The sequence below is a fragment of the Myodes glareolus genome, chromosome 10 (genome assembly GCF_982192425.1).
Source record: "Myodes glareolus chromosome 10, mMyoGla1.1, whole genome shotgun sequence".
Taxonomy (NCBI): Eukaryota; Metazoa; Chordata; class Mammalia; order Rodentia; family Cricetidae; genus Myodes; species Myodes glareolus.
In genome coordinates this window covers 21,706,109-21,721,656 of record NC_142035.1, presented here as the reverse complement: position 1 = coordinate 21,721,656, position 15,548 = coordinate 21,706,109, and the positions used below count along the sequence as shown (strand labels likewise).

Below are 15,548 nucleotides of genomic sequence, written 5' to 3'. Positions count from 1 at the left end.
TCACAACGGGAGGCGCCTGGAACAGGAAGCTGATGAACTGAATGAGCCATGAGGCACCTGGCCTAGATGTGAACTCAGATCAGCCTGACTCAAAGTTTTGCTTCTTCCTGGCCTCCTGGGAGACAGAGTGTACCCTGAGGCTGGAGCAACTTACCTTCGTTCTAGAAGGACGGGGAACCTGCCCTTCGTAGGGATTTCTATTAGGAGAAGCCCAGGCCTGGTGCCACATCACCTGGTTGGGTCTCAGTTGCCCATCTGTGAAGTACTTTCAAGGAAAGAGGATAGCTGGTCAGACCCATCCTAGAGGGAAAAGGAGGAGTCAAAGGTGGACCCCCTCAATGCCCTCAAGGAGCAGCCTTAGAACCTGGGCAGGGACTGGTGTGTGTGTGTGTGTGTGTGTGTGTGTGTGTGTGTGTGTGTTCGAGACCAACCTGAAGCCATATCCCTCCCCTGAAACCACCCCCCCCGTCCCATTTTCCTTCTCTACTTCCTGTCCAGTTGGTCTTGCTGTTCTTAGTGGCTGGCTACCTGCACGCTATCCCCCAGATGTACATGGTCCCCGGATGCACTAGAAATGAATTTAGGCTTGGCCTGATGCTTGCAGTCCCTGTCCTCCTGAGACAGAGGCTGGAGGTGGTCACAAGTTCAAGGCCAAGCTGGGACACATAGTGAGCCCCTGTTTGGCCTCTGGATACATTTGAATAATGCTGCCTCTCCTCCTTACTCTGTCCCTCCGATCCCCGTCTCCGGTTAAAGACACTCAGGTCATGGCTAGTGTGGCCAGTGCCTCAGTTTTCGTGTCAGGAAGGTAGTGCTAGCTATCGGTGCGTAGCTCAGGTAGCTAGGGTGGAACCCTAACGTGCTCTCCCGGCGGCCGAGCTGGGCGCGTGGCTTGGAGGGCGCTCCCGCCGACGGAGCTGCGGGGAGGGGGCTGGGTGCGGGAGGCGCGGGCCCGGCTCGCGCAGCAGGTCCCCGGGGTCTCCGGCGGGTACCGGGTCCGCGCTTCCTCCTTTCTCCGGCTCGCCGCGGCCCCTCCTCCCGCGCGCTCCCTCCCCCTCGCCGCTGCCGCCGCCTCCTCCCTTTCTCTAGGTCTGTCTTTCCCGGCCCGGAATCTACCCGGCCGCCCCGCCGGAGCGGCCAGGCCGCCGCCCGCCAGCGCCGCGCGCCCCGCTGGGGTCCGCCCGGGCGCGTCCGGAGCCCGCGGCCGCCGCGCAGGTGAGCGCCCCCGCCCCGCCGGCCCCGCGCCCCGCTGAGGGCTCCCGCCCAGCCCACTCCCCGCCGCGGCCCGCGACCTGCCCGCCGCGGCCTTTTGTTGGGATGCGCGGGGGAAGCCGGGAGGGGCGCGGGGGGGTACCGTCGCTTGGGGACCCTCGGCCGCAGAGTCCCCGGCCCGGCTAGGCCACATCTGAAAACCCGGCCGATCGGCGCCGCCCGCGATCGCGGCTTGCGTGGCCCGACGCCCCCGGCCCGGAGTGGGGGGTGGGGGTGGGGTGGGCGCTAGGGACTGGACGCCTTGCCGGTCACACGACCTCCTTGTGTCTCGGGGCCTCGGTTAGGGCCTGGTGCTCTTGGGCTGGAAGAGACTGGGCCACTCTGCCCTCGGGGCACCCCCAGCCCCCAGCCTCGCCCCTGCTTAGGCCCAGCGACCAGCCGGCTCAGAAGTTGGCAAAAGTTTTGGGGTTTCACTACTACCACTAGGTCCGCTTGCCCACCGGGCAGGTACTTGAGGTGAGTTTGTGCCCCCTGCTAGGACCACCACTTGTCATGCTGTGTGTCTTGGGGACAACTACCCTTGCTCTCTGAGCCAAGGCCCTCCTCGGTGATGGGTGGGCCCGGCCAGGCTGAAGGGTGGAGTGCACAGAGGGGACTCACCCCTGGGTAACCGGTAAACCTCTCGGGTAGCCAGAGGGTGGAAAGTGGACAGAGGCATGTGAGGCTTATGAGGTCCTGAACAAGGTCTTCCCAGCCCCACAAACTGCCCAATAAAGGCAATGGTGATGGGTTCACCTGGGTGGAAGTCAGATTCAGTTTCCAAGGTAGGCTTGGGGGCAGGGCGCGCGTGGGGGTTGGGGGGCTCATTCCAGACTTGTGAATCCAGGCATCTAAGTTTCTTGTTTTTCTACATGTTCTGAGCCGGGGCCTGCCCCTTGGACCCGTCCCATCAGCGACAGGGTCTTCAGGTCCCTGCTCTTGCAGAGCTAAGGAGTTGTCATACATGGAGGTGGGGGGGGGGCTCAATAAATGATCTGGAGCCTGCACAAGATGGCTGGGGTGCTTGTGACATGGCCACCAGCAAAAGAGGGTAACTCTGCCTCAAAGGGTGCCCTAGAGCCCCTTCAGAAAGAAACAGCGGAACATCCTCCAGGGCTCAAAGCTATGTGAACATAGTCAGTCCGCGTTGGGTTCCCTTTGGCCTCAGCCCTGTCAGGGAGGAATAATCAGTTGGGATGTGAAGGAGCTCAGTGCTCAGTGGTAGAGCACAGGCTTTGCATGCTTAAGGCCCTGGTGCTTGCCGGGACACCACAGGATGGCCAGGTAAATCAGATGGAGTCGTGATGGCCAGAGCTGCTGAAGTCCACTGAACTCCTCCTGGGGCTAGCTCAGTCCGCAGCTGGAACTGGAGCCTAGACGTCAGAGGAGCTGGCTGGCTGCTCTTTAACCTGCAGTTGACAGTGAAGGCTGGGGGTTGGTGGGGGGGGGGGGGTCAGGCACAAAGCACTGTTGGAAAAAGCTCCTCCCATATTACCCCCACCTGGCAGAGTCATAAGGCCCTACTGGAGGTGGGGTGTGTCCCGGTGAGGCGGCCTTTCCACAAGGGGAAGTGACTTATAGCGTGCCACCTCTCTCAGCTGACCGCCTGCCTACATCCTGAGGTACACACTGAGAATGAGTGCCAGGAACACCCCTATCGGTGCTCATCCTTGTCCTCAGCCTTCGGGCTACCTTATCTCACCCACCCCATCCTCTTCTTTCTCCCAGCCCCCCACCAGTCTCCAGATAGAGGCCGCCTCCTGCTTGAGCTTCTATTCTGATTGTGGGGGTGGGAATGGGGCATGTCTGGGTTCTCTAAGCTCCAGGATCTAGGGAGGACCCAGTTCAATGATTTTTGTCCTTGCTATCCATCTGGTCCTCCACGGTCTCTGATCGTCTCTGAGCGTACATTGAGCGCTTACTATGTGCTAGAGCCTGTGAGCTTCGTTGAGCAGCTTTGTGGTTGGAGGACCAGACGGCTTCCTGGAGGAGGGAGGGGCTTGAGCTGGAGGAAGCAGTGGCCAGCTGGCCAAGAGTGCAACTGGGCCAGCGTTCTTCCTCCCTGCACAGAAGGTCATCTGCCTGGAGACTTACTGGGAAACTGTGAACAGGTCCTTGGCTCCTAGAAACCGGAGTATGGAGGACAAGCCAAGTGACCAGATAAATGAGTGTATATAGTCATGTGATAAGGCCAAGGTCTAGGGAACAGAGGGATCTTGAAGGAAGAGTGTAGGAGGTACCTGGGCATGAAGCTAGGGAGGGGTGTGTGCAGAGCCCTGAGGGGTTGGTGGGGGAGGTTGTATGCCTGTTGTGGAGAAACAAGGGGAGAGCCCTAAGAGAGGACGGTCCAACAGGGCCTGCTATCAGTCGGGCTGGTCTCTGTGAGGGCCCCTAGAAGCCTTGAGAAGGATCTTGACCTCCATTTTTACACAGGGAGCCGTGCGAAGCAGCTTCAGCTGGAGGCCAAGGCACAGGGCTAATGGAATAGGTGTGGAGGCTGGCCTCCATTATTCTATGGGGGCCCGATCAGGTCTCAAGAAGCTGGGGCTTTGAAGGTACAATAGTAGTTCAACCCATGAAGTCAGAGGCGGTGAGACCCAGGGATCAGGAAGCACAGTGTGGTGTTGGGGGAGAGCTGCAGGGCAGGGATGGTCAGCCAGGAAACTGGAGATTGTGTCTGTGCACGTCTGATCGGCCTGAGTTCAAGTTCTGACTGCTGACCGTCCCATTTGCTGTGTGTCTTTGGGTCCTTCACTGTATCTTCCTGAGACTTGGTTTCTTCAGTGAAAACGAGGACCAACCATCTCTCCCTTTCCAGTTAGGGTTAAGAGAAGGCTCTGTGCCTGGCATTCGTAAACACCTAGAAAATGGGGCCCGTGGGCTGTATTGGGAAGTCCATTGATATTTCTGGGCTCAGTCTGGCCATCCGTGTGGCCATGGCCTTGGGTGGATGATGGCATGGGTCTGAAGGTCCCAGCTTGGACAGAGCTGGTCTAGAGGAGGATGTTGATGGGAAAGGGCAGCAGTGCTGGGTGGCCGTGAGCCCGCACTCTCTGAGCCAGAAAGCCGGGCTGGGGATTGTGCCCCTGAGATGGTCTAGTCTGGCTTTCTGGATGTAAACTGTTAAAACCGAGAGAGCAAAGGCCACTTGCCTATGGTTTCCCAGGTGACAGCCAGGGATGGGCTGTAGGATTCTGAACTCCACATTCACCACTGGTGCTGTTGAGTCTCAGAACTCTGTAGAGTCCCCCTGTGAGCTATAGCCTGTCCCTCCGTGGTCCTCCCGTCCCTTGATGGTCCTCCCGTCCCTCCGAGGTCCTCCCGACCCTCCGAGGTCCTCCCGACCCTCCGTGGTCCTCCCATCCCTCCGAGGTCCTCCCGTCCCTCCGAGGTCCTCCCGACCCTCCGTGGTCCTCTCGACCTTCCGTGGTCCTCCCGTCCCTCCGTGGTCCTCCTGTCCCCTCCGTGGTCCTCCAGACTTCACAGCCCTTCATACCTCCTATGTACATGAACTTCCCCGGGGGAAACCTCTCTGACTTTATTGGGAGAAACCATCCCTTTGAGGGATGTCTTTGAGGGGGTCTCAGTTTCTTCATCCATAAAGTAGGGCTGACTCATGGCTCCTTGGATGTCCCAAGAGGATGGGCGTGGGGTACCTAATGCGTTCAGGGCAGGTTAGAGACAGACATGAGCTAAAATCTTACCTCCTAGTAGTTGTGACTTAAGGCTGAAGCTGTATAATGGGCTTGCAGCTGGCAGGGACAAGGAGAGGCTGGGATCCCACAGCCCCTCACTGGAGCCGGCTCTGCCTCAGGAGACCTGTTGCTCGAGGCCTTGTTCTACTGGTAAGCCCAGAGTCAAATCCCAGCCTCTTTGCTAAAGTAATTGTAAGTAGCTTCATCTACTGATGTTTAGTGTACGTTCTCTATATTTTCTCTTCTCTGGCTCAGACACGAAGCCCTGACTCTTGTTCCACAAACCCAAGTGCTGTGCTGAGAAGCATTCTGACATCCAATTTTGGCTTCATGGGAAGCAGTGCTGTGATAAATTAGTAATGTCTGCTCTGAGCAAAAGCTTAGCAAGCATGGTCTGTGTGCTATGAGTTTGTTATTCCTGATCTATCCAGACCTTCTCCTTCCCTGGGGGAGGGGGTGAAGGAGAAAGACTCAGGGCAAGTTAGCCAAGCTAGGAAGAAAATGCTAATTTTTTTTTATTTGATGTATGTCTGTCCCCACTAGCCAGCCTGCTCGTGACCTCAACACGGTCAGATGGCCTGACTAGAGAGAGGTCTATGCATTTAGGGAGAATCCCAGAGCAGGAAGCCAGAACCCCCATCTCTCCGACTCATTGCTGTGGGACTTGGGACGAGTGACTTCCCCTAGGACTACTCAAAGGATTTCTAGAAAGGAGAAGTGAGAAGAAATTAGAAGATTGTGATATTTCTCTTCTTGTTTTGCTCCCAGTGTCTTTACCGTGGCTCTCTTCCCGTGCTTGAGAACCCGAGACAGGGTCCTAGCTGGAGTTGGGTGGGGCGGGGGTGTCTGCCAACTTTTGGTGATGGTAGACATGGGGGGTCCTTAGGTGTCCTTGGGCCTGCTGGAGTCTGATAGTGTCCCTCAGGCCCCTCTGCCCACTTGTGGCCTCCACTTGACCTTATCTGATATCAGTATCCACTCACTATGTTCTCTAGAGCGGGAGCACAGCAGGGTGACCCACTATCTCTGTTCCTTGTCCTGGAATGGGTGGAACTTTTATTCCGATTATGAGCAGGGGCTCTGAGAAGCAAAGGACCGTGGCTGTTGTCATCCAGCAAGTGAGATGTGAGCATAGTCTTCTGGTGTCTTGGTGATTGTGGATGTCTGATTCCTGATGAGTGTCCCCAGTGTGGCTGACATCTTTCTTAGGCAGATTCTGGGTTCAGTGACTTCCTGGGCATGTAACTGTGGCTGGTGGGTATTGGATAGGCCAGGTACCCGATCTTTTGGCAGTAGTGCGGCCTAGGGAGACAGTTGACTCTGGGTTTGAATCCTGGCATAGCGGCCTGCTGGTTACATCTGCTTGTGGGAAAAATAACTGCTTTGTGCCTCAGTTTCTCCAGTCTGTGTAGCTCTGGTCCGACTGTCAGGCTTGCTAATGTTTGTCCAGTGTTTGGGCACAGGGCCCACTCACGGTGTTTTGAGGCTGTGAGGGAGGTTGATTCTGTGGTGAGGTAGAAGGGCAAATTGATTTGGGAGCCCTCAGGGCTGGCACTGGCCACCTTGGACTCTGGTTGTCCTGCCCTGTACATCTAGGAGGGATGGGAACCTGCCAGTTCCATCTAGCTACTCTGAGGCAGGCTCCCGCCTCTTCCTGCTGCTCCTAGGACATATATCTGTCCCATGACCTCTAGTGCCCAAGATTCCCCTGACTTGTGGGCCCTTCCTATGAGGTATCTGCCATCTGGACAGCGGGTTCCTTGCATGCTGGTCCACATGGCCTGGGTACAGCTGCACTTTCCTTGTGGTGGCAAGCAGAGGCTCAGAGACGGGTCCAAGCTCTGCGGAGCTCCTGGAGATGCTGCCTGTCGGGACCGAGTTCCTTCCTCAGCCAGAGCCTCCCTTCTGCCATATGTCTCTGTTGTGGTTTACCCTGCAGGTGCTTTGAGCCACTGACTAGTTTCATACTTACTACATAGTTGGGTGTCCATGTCTTTGCCTGCACAGGTCCTCCACTCCTGTGAAGGTCCCCTATTCTTTTATTGGGCAGGTGTGTGTGCGTGCGTGCGTGTGTGTGTGTGTGAGAGAGAGAGAGAGAGAGAGAGACAGACAGAGAGACAGAGACAGAGACAGAGAGACAGAGAGAGAGAGAGCCTTGCTATATAACCCAGGCTGTCTTAGAACTCATTTTGTAGCCCAAACTGGCAGCAGTAATCCTCCTGCCTCAGTTTTCTGAGGGTTGGAATTTTAGGATCCAGCATTACACTGGGCTAGGCCTCCGGTAGCTGACATAGCTCTGGCTCTCCCCCGAGCCTCCTCTACCCTTTCTCCTGCTATCTTTTAAGGCTCCAGCTCTGTCTGTAGGTGGCAAGTCCTGACTCAAGGCTGGTTTTCTCTCCCTCTAAGGAAATGTGTGGTAATTATCACTCCCAACAGTATAGCACTTTACAGTTTGTATGTAGTTACCTGTGCACCCCAGCAGAACTGTGAGGGAGATGGAACCCAGTGAGCACCTTCATTTGACAGATGAGGAGATTGGCCTCAGCTTGGGCAGCTAGGATACCCCCATGCTTCTGAGCCTTGTGTCTGCCTTTCCTGTGAGTTCCTAAGTGAATCAGAGAGGTAAAGTGACTTCCCTGGGGTCACATAGCACTGAAAGGGTAATGCTGGGAGGTTCCTTCTAAGTATCCAGTGACCAGGCTGTGCCCTGTGGACTTTGTTCTGAGCTGTATCTAGTCCCCAAGGGAGGCTGAAGCCAGCCCCATTCCACCTGCCTCTGCTGGGGGCCCAGGAAAATAGCTTCTTCCTTGTCCTTGTCTGCGTCAGGAGGCAGCCAGCAGCTTTTCCTCTTGGCTTGGCTGGAAGATCACAAGCTCCTTCTCTTTAAATATCTTACAGCTTTAGGAGGTTTTGCCTCAATGGTCGAGGTCGAGGGGCAGGAAGGGAAAATTGTCCCAGGCAGAGGATGGTGTGGTCAAAGGCTTTGCAGGCAGGACAGCCTGGAATCTTGGGGGGTGGGTTATAAGTTGAGTGGGTCCCCATTGCAAGATTTGCCTCCTGCTCCCCACCCCCACCCCTCCAGGTGTTCTAAAAGCCCAGAACCAGATGAGCCACTGTTCTATTTGGGGACAATTCTGCTGTTCCCATTTCTATCCTGTGCCCTAGTTTTAGAAGCAATGTGGGTTTGGTTACCAGTTGGCCACTTGCAGGCAGCTCCCCCTCCACCCACTCTACCCACACCTTAGATCCATGGGCATCATGGCCAGAACAGGCCTTGCCTGCCTTTGGGGCTGTCTGGATAGGCCTTGATTAGCAACTGATGATGTCTGAGCCAGTGATGGGGTGCACAGCTGGCGGGGGATGGGGGCACAGGAGGCTGCTCCCGGGCTTGAGTGGAGATGCTCTTTAGAGGACAGGATAACATGGTCAGTGTTGGGGGTTGATCTGGGACTCTCCGGAATCAATGCTCTGAGGAGCTAAGTACAGACCCCAATGGTTGCCTCTGCTGTGAGCTCGGTACCACAGAAATGATGGCAGCCTGACCGTGCCAGGAGGGCTTCCAGGAAGTGACACCCAGGACTTAAAGGGTGAGCAAGAGGTGATGAGAGAAAGAAGAGTGAGGGCTTGCTAGACAGAGGGAGCCCAGCAGCTAAAGTGTGTATGTGTAGTGTAGCATGTGTATATCTGTGAGTGTGTGTGTGTGTGTCTGTGTGTGGGTGTGGGTGTGTGGGTGTGTGTGCATGTGCGTAGCCTGGGGCTGTGGTCATGAATCGGTACTAAGAATGGGCCCTCATTCATCTGGCGCACTCAGACGTTGTTGTCTTGAGTGATGGGAGCAGGGCAGGAATAGGTGGCAGAGGAGGATGAGGTGGGGCTGGGGTTCAAAACGGGGATTTGAGCCCCGGATGGAGGACAGAGGCCAGTCTGAGAAGAAGCTTGGCGGAGGTCGATGGTGCAGTGTGTGAGCTCCTGGACCTGGTGCCCTCTGTAGACACCCCAAGCACACAGTGAAGTGTTTACACACAGCCTTGTGAGGTGGGAGGCTCCCGGGGACATGGATGTGTCCAGTTCTATGGGTCATGCCAGGCTCAGGCAGTGTGGCCTTGCTGCAGTGGCACAGGGAGCCCTGCTGAGTGGTTCTGTCTGGGAATAGTAAGAGCCTGGGTGGGTGGGTGGGGGGCAGGGAGGGCTGCCACAGTCCCCTCTCACAGCATCTCTTGGTCACACTGCCTCTCAGGAAATAAGGGGATCCAGTGGTGGGTTCCCCAGGCACCTGGGATGGGCTCTGATCCAGGTCCCAGGCTTCATCCTTTTGGGTGAGCCTCCCAAGGCACAGTCCACCCTCTCTTGAGCTCCCCATGGTCTGAGAACTCTCTACTGTGGGACCCAACAGGCCTGGCTTTGAAGCCTCATTTTGGTTCCAGCTGAGAGAGCTTAGCTAAGTGATTTTGCCTTCCTGAGCCTCAGTTTCTCCCCCAACAGAAACGGAGGCTCTCCTTTGGAGGGCTAGGCCAGTGTTGTGCAGTGCCGGGAGAACTTGGCTCAGAGCCGAAGCCTTGCTGAGCTGCCAAGGGGCAGTTTCCGGACGCCCCAGGCTCTCAGTTCCAAGGACAAAACCCCTTTGTGGGGGAGACAGATGGAGCCTGGGATCCCCCTCCCTGGGAAGCAGGGCTGTCTGTTCCTCCTCTGCGCTCCATCCCTTGGGAGAAGGAGCTTTCTGAGGCCAAGAGTGGGAACCCGGTGGGTTGCACATCCTGGCCGTTCTGGCTGAGGAGCTCAGTGTCTCTTCCCTGTCCTGACCATTTCTCAGGGGCCTAGGCATCCCTGGCAGATCCCGAGCCTACTGTGGGTGCCCTGTGCGTCTGTCCTTCCAGTCACTATCTTCCTCTGATTCACCCATTCATCTTCCCGTTTGCCCATCTTCCTTCCTCCCTCTACCCCGGAACCTTCCTCTTGCTGGGCCTATGCTTTTGGCCACATTGTCCTGAAGGTGTCCAACTCTTCCAGCTATGTGCTAGGTTTTGTTTGTTTGTTTTGAGACAGGGTTTCTCTGTGTAGCCCTGACTGTCCTGGAACTCGCTCTGTAGATCAGGCTGGCCTCGACCTCACAGAGATCCGCCTGTCTCTGCCTCCCAAGTGCTGTGATTAAAGGCGTACGTCACCACCACACGGCACTATGTGCAAGTTTTAATACAACACTTACCACCAAATAGCCATCTGTGAGGGAGTAGAAGTGGCCCTGCCCTCATTTAGAGATTGCCGTCATCAGAGAGAAGAGTTGGGCCAGGAAAGAGAAATGGAGGGCCTTAGGCAGGGTCCCAGGACCCTTATGTTCCCTGAAAAGATGTCTTTTGAACCGAGACTGGAAGAGAGTGGAGTTGGCTGGGGTGCTGTTACTGAAGTGCCCATCTGAGTAGGTGACATGGGTCCTGAAGACGCAGAGAGAGTGAGGGAGTGAGGCGTGTATGCATTGGGGTGGTGGGGGCGGTAAGCTCAGGGCAAAGAGAACGGCCTGGGCAAGGGCCCTGTGGCAGGAACATGCTGTTTCCAGGGAAGGGGGAGCTATTGGCCTGTACAGTAGAGGGAAATGGGGGGAAGGGTAGGGCTGGTGTGTGGGGACCAGTGGGTTTCTGAGGCCCCTGAGGCCCCTGAAAAGACTTGGTCTTTCCTTTAGGGTGGGGCCTGTGGTAAGGTCAAGGGCTGAAGGATTCAGATCCACGTTTCGCAGATGCTTTCTGCCCCGGTGGTGGTGCACGAGAGAAGGAACAAAAGTGTTGGGAGCTGGGGCTGACAAGGTTTGGAACCAGCGGGGCAGGGCTGGGTTTGGACTGTCAAGACCTATGGAACCTTTGGCTTTAGAGAATACAGACCCCGGTCCTCAGATCCCAGCCAGCGATCTTAAAGAATACCCATTTCCTGTCTTGGGAAGTGGAGATGGCTCAGGATCCCTCTAGGTTGGGGAGAGCTTGACTCCATCCTGCTGTGCGTACTGAGCCTCAGTTTCCTCTGCTGTTAGAGTCTCTCTCCCTCAGTCACTGCAAGAGTCTGGGCGCGAGGGCCTGTGCATCCACAGCTGGACTTCGGACCAAGGTGGAGTTTCCTTGAGATATCTTAGCACCCCTGGGTTGACGGTTCCTGAAATCAGAGTCCAAAGCCTCTTCCAGCCCAGAAGGGCACCACGGTTCGCAGAAGGCCACCACGGTTTGCAGAAGGCCTCCTAGCCTGGAGCAGGTCACTTAGCTGCCCGCCTCCAGGGCCCAGCTCACCCTGTCCTGTGCAGGCTCCACTCCTGGGCCTTGCCTTCCTATATCCTAGAAGCTGGATTTCCAGCTTCTTAAGATTGTGACATAGTGTTGTCATCTATATCGTTCATGCACCAGGGACTCTGAGTAACAAAAGTGAAACAAAATGGGGGAAATCTTGTTTTAGGCAAGTTACAACTTTGTGTTAGGTTGCATTCATAGCTGGCCTGCGGTGCTGTGGCCTGAAGGCTGCAGGGTGGACACTTTGGATTTCCAGGCTTAGGACACAGCCTAGTGGGCACAGGTCGGGGACTGAAGTCCAGAAGAGAGTAATAGGGACTGCTCGCTCTGCACCAGGTTTGCTGTGTGAGCTTCATTTTCTACTTGCTTAGCTTGTATCTTTCCAGGCTGCAGGTCCAGCGTCCAAAAGCACCCCCTCCACCTTTGCCAGGGCCAGCTGGAGCCTGCAGGCACTCTGCCCAGTGGCACTGGTGGAGCCGGTTTGAGACTTGACAGCCCCTAGCATGCTTGTACTGAGAATGCAGGACCAGACATGTTCTGACTGCTGTGGCCCTTGGATCTGCCTGCTCCCCCTCCCCTATGCACCCTCTCTCACTCCTGCTCACTCCTTACTCACTTGGCAGACACCCTCCCCCACCTCCCATCCAGTTCCTAGCCCAGGCCTGTGCTGGGTGGGGCCCGGGACTAGAGTTGCTTTATATTTTACTTTGCCTGTGTAAGTTGGGTGATCAGAATCTCTGCTGGGAGCTCATGGAGTGCAGGATGCGGGGAGACCTGGGGATGGGGCTCAGCTTCTGGGATGAATAGACCTATGGTTTAGGCTGCCTCTTCTTCCTGGGAGGTTCTAGGTGGAGCCCATCCATATCCCTAACTACCCAGCCACCCACTTGTCCATCTACTGTCTATCCACTTACCTACCCTCCACCCTGTCATCTTCCATCCATCTGTCCATCTGTCCACCTACCTAGTCATCTTCACCCATCCATTTACCAATCCATCCTTCTTCCTGTCTGTCCATGTATCCACCTACCATCCATGCATGCATCTATCCATCCACTCATCCATACATCCATCATCCATCCATTCATGTATCCATCCATCCATCCATCCATCCACCTATGCATGCATTCATCATCCGTCCAGCCATGCATCCATCCAATTATCCATCCACGTATCCATCCATCATCCGGCCATGTACACTGGGCACTTCTTTGCCCTGGACAGTGTTCTGGAGGCTGGAGACACATTAGAGAAGCAGCTGGACACAATCCCTGCCTTTGCGGTTTGTCAACCCTCAGGGTGGCCAGAAAAGCAGCAAACAAGGGATCAGTGTGCATGGTCTGCTAGAGGGAGCCCAGTGCTGTGGACTCCACACATACGCCAGGGAGCGGATCTGGGTGGGCAGCCAGGATGGTGCCCACACTGAAAGACTGGCTGGCACTGGGAGTGGGGTGGGCTTACAGCTCTCAGGGAGGAAATGCCAGTGCAAAGGCCCTGAGACAGGGGCATGCTTGGAGTGTTAGAGCAACATCAAGAGTCTGAGGAACAGGTTGGGAAAGGGGAAAATGGAGGAGGAAGGCGGCAGGAAGACCTGAGGGACGGAGTCGGGTGCCCAGGGTGGGGTGGGGCTGCTGATGAGGAGCAGACGGTTGTCTTTTGTAGTTCTTGGGTACTGAGTACTGAAGTACTCGGGCATTGTTCACTATTTAGTGTAGCATCTGTCTGTATCGAGGAGCCATAGCAGAGCCCTTAGCCCCTCCCCCTTCCTGGCTCTCCCTCACGTCATGCTAGAGTCCATCTCCAGTGTCCCACGTCGAGTGTATTTCTGCACACCTACGGATCTGAAATCTGCCCAAAGCCCACCATTTCTTTCTGCCCCCGGCACAGTGTGCTGGTGAGGTTGATGTGGGTCATATGGGCAGCTTCCCTGCTGTGCTGAGTGGCCAGGCAACCCCATGGCCTAGCGCACAGTAAGTTCCCTACACAGTAGCCATGGCTCTTACGGGCCGTAGATACGCAGAGCGTGCTTGCTGGGCGCTGGGTCCTGTTCTCAGGGCTTCACAGACAGGAATTTACTTTGTTCTCGTGGCTGTTCTTTAAAGTAGGCTGTTTGTATCCTCTAATTATATAGGAGAGGAAACAGGCACAGAGAGGTAGAGAAACCGCCAAGGTCACACAGTAAGGAAGGGCTGGAGCTGGTTTTGAACCAAGGTGGTTCTGCTCTTGATCCTCGCGTTGAGGAAGGGCTCTGTTACCTCAGATAAAGAGGGGTTCCTCTTTTCTTTTCATCTGGGTAAGGATAGGTGAGGTTGGGGAATTGGCCGCTGAGGAGGGAGCAGCCTGTACAGAGGCCCAGCTGCTGGAGACTCATTTAGGGGTGAAGCAATGGGAGGGGGTGGAGGGAGATGGAGCAAGCAGTGGCCCCTGCTTGTGTGACCATCTTGCTGACCACTGCCCCCACTCCCTCAGTTCATGGAAAGGGAAAGGAGCTGGCGCCTGTGGACTCAGATGGGGGTGGAGCTTAGGATTGCTTGTGCAGTGGGGCCTGGCCACTTGGTGCTTCTGCCCACCCATGTCCCCAAGGGAGATGCCACCTGGGTGTGGGCGGGGAGGAGGGGGCACTGTGTTCCCAGAGTTGAGAAGCAACCAGAGCTGTTGGCAGGGAACAGCGGGCACCGTGGGCAGGGGCCGGCTGGCAGCCCCCCTCAGGGCCCATCCGCCTGCCACCAGTGGGGAGGGGCCACCCAGATGACCTTGAGAGACTGGAAAAAGAATGGAATTTGTTACCTCAGTGTCCCACCAAGATCACTCCCTCGTCCTGAGCCTGTCAGAGATTCTGTGCCCAGACACTGCTGAGGCCCAGAGGAAGTGTGGCCTGCCTAGGGTCACACAGTGATGGGGACCTCCCTGAGCTCATTAATCAGTCACCTTGGGGTGTCCCTTAGGCCTTATGCTAGCAGGTCCTCCACTAAGTCGGGACAGCTCCAACCACCCCTACCTGTCTTCCTTGCCTGTCCTCCCTGCCTCTTTCCGGGACAGCATGGGAAGTAAGTGTTTTCTGGACCCTGACTTTGGACAAAACCACATGGCTGCGGACTGCTGAGACCTCATTCTGGGTGCTGTTAACTCTTACAGGAGGGTCTGTCTCTGCCCCACTGCTCCTGTCTTGCCTAGGAGTCTGCATTGGAGCCGTCCATTTGCTGGGTTCCAGGCAAACCCAACCCAGCTGTGAACTCTTCTCTAAGAGCCTCTTGCAGCCCCTGAGGGCTTGTCGCAGGAGTCACAAGCTGTCACAGGATGGGAACTTAGACTCGTCTGTTTCTCCTCATCTGTAAAATGGGCTTAAGAATGGCACATGGGGGCTAGGCGGTGGTAGTGCACACCTTTGTTGTTCTCTCTCTCTCTCTCTCTTTCTCTCTCTCTTTCTTGTTTTTTTTTTTTATAAAAGATTTATTTATTAAGCATACAATATACTGCTGGCAAGGAAGGCACCAGGTCTCATTACATTACAGATGGTTGTGAGCCACCATGTGGTTGCTGGGAATTGAACTCGGGACCTCTGGAAGAGCAGCTAGTGCCCTTACCCTCTGAGCCATCTCTCCAGCCCCCTCTTTCTTGTTTTTTTGATACTGAATTTCTCTGTGTAACAGCCCTAGCTATTCTGGAACTAGCTCTTGTAGATCCTCCTGACTCTGCCTACCGAGTGCTGGGACTAAAGGCATGTGCCACCACCACCCGGCATGTGTACCCCTCTTTCTGTCTGGTCTCTGTTCCCCTTTGGAAAAATGAGCTGACCCATGATCTTACAGCTCTTGGGCAGAGGGTTGGAAGATAGCTGGGACTTCAGATGGTGACCCAGGCACCTGACTTAGCTTCTTTGAGTATTTCCTGGTAACTCTGCAGACAGACAAGGCTGGCTGATGTTCCTGTGGCCAGGGCCTGGGAGAACTGGGGAGCTGGCAATGAGGGTCAGAGGAAGGTTCCTTGCCAACAGCCTGTGGGCTAGGGTACAGCCCTCCAAGAATGACATCTAAGGAGGTTTTTAAGGACTTGTCTAGGATACCCCAAACCATGGTGCTCCCCTGTCCTGACTAGGTAGGTGCCTGTGGGGACCCCTGCACTGCCCAATCTGTCTGCCACCCGCTACTCATTCCTACATGGCAGGCACACCTACTTTCCAGTGCTCAGCGGTGCTCTGGTGTTCCTGGCCTTGCTGAGAACAGCCTAAGGCAGAATGAGCAATGGTAGATGCAGGCCCTGTTGGTGCCTTCACCATGGGATGTCCCTGTGGGTCCCAGACAATCTATGCTTGCTTCCTAATGCTGTCTCTTAGCTGCTG

At 55.8% G+C, this 15,548-nt stretch overlaps 1 protein-coding gene across 4 annotated transcripts in view; it reads left to right on the top strand.

Moving 5' to 3' along the window:
- Positions 1-1,075: 1,075 nt before the first annotated feature.
- Src (SRC proto-oncogene, non-receptor tyrosine kinase) overlaps positions 1,076-15,548 on the top strand; it is a 44,582-nt gene continuing 30,109 nt past the window's right edge. For 2 of the 4 annotated variants that reach the window (XM_085697118.2, XM_085697116.2), the window contains exon 1: positions 1,076-1,215. The gene's annotated coding sequence lies outside the window, so the exon portion shown is untranslated. The remainder of the gene's footprint in view (positions 1,216-15,548) is intronic. The other 2 variants (XM_085697119.2, XM_085697117.2) reach the window with 2 other exon arrangements.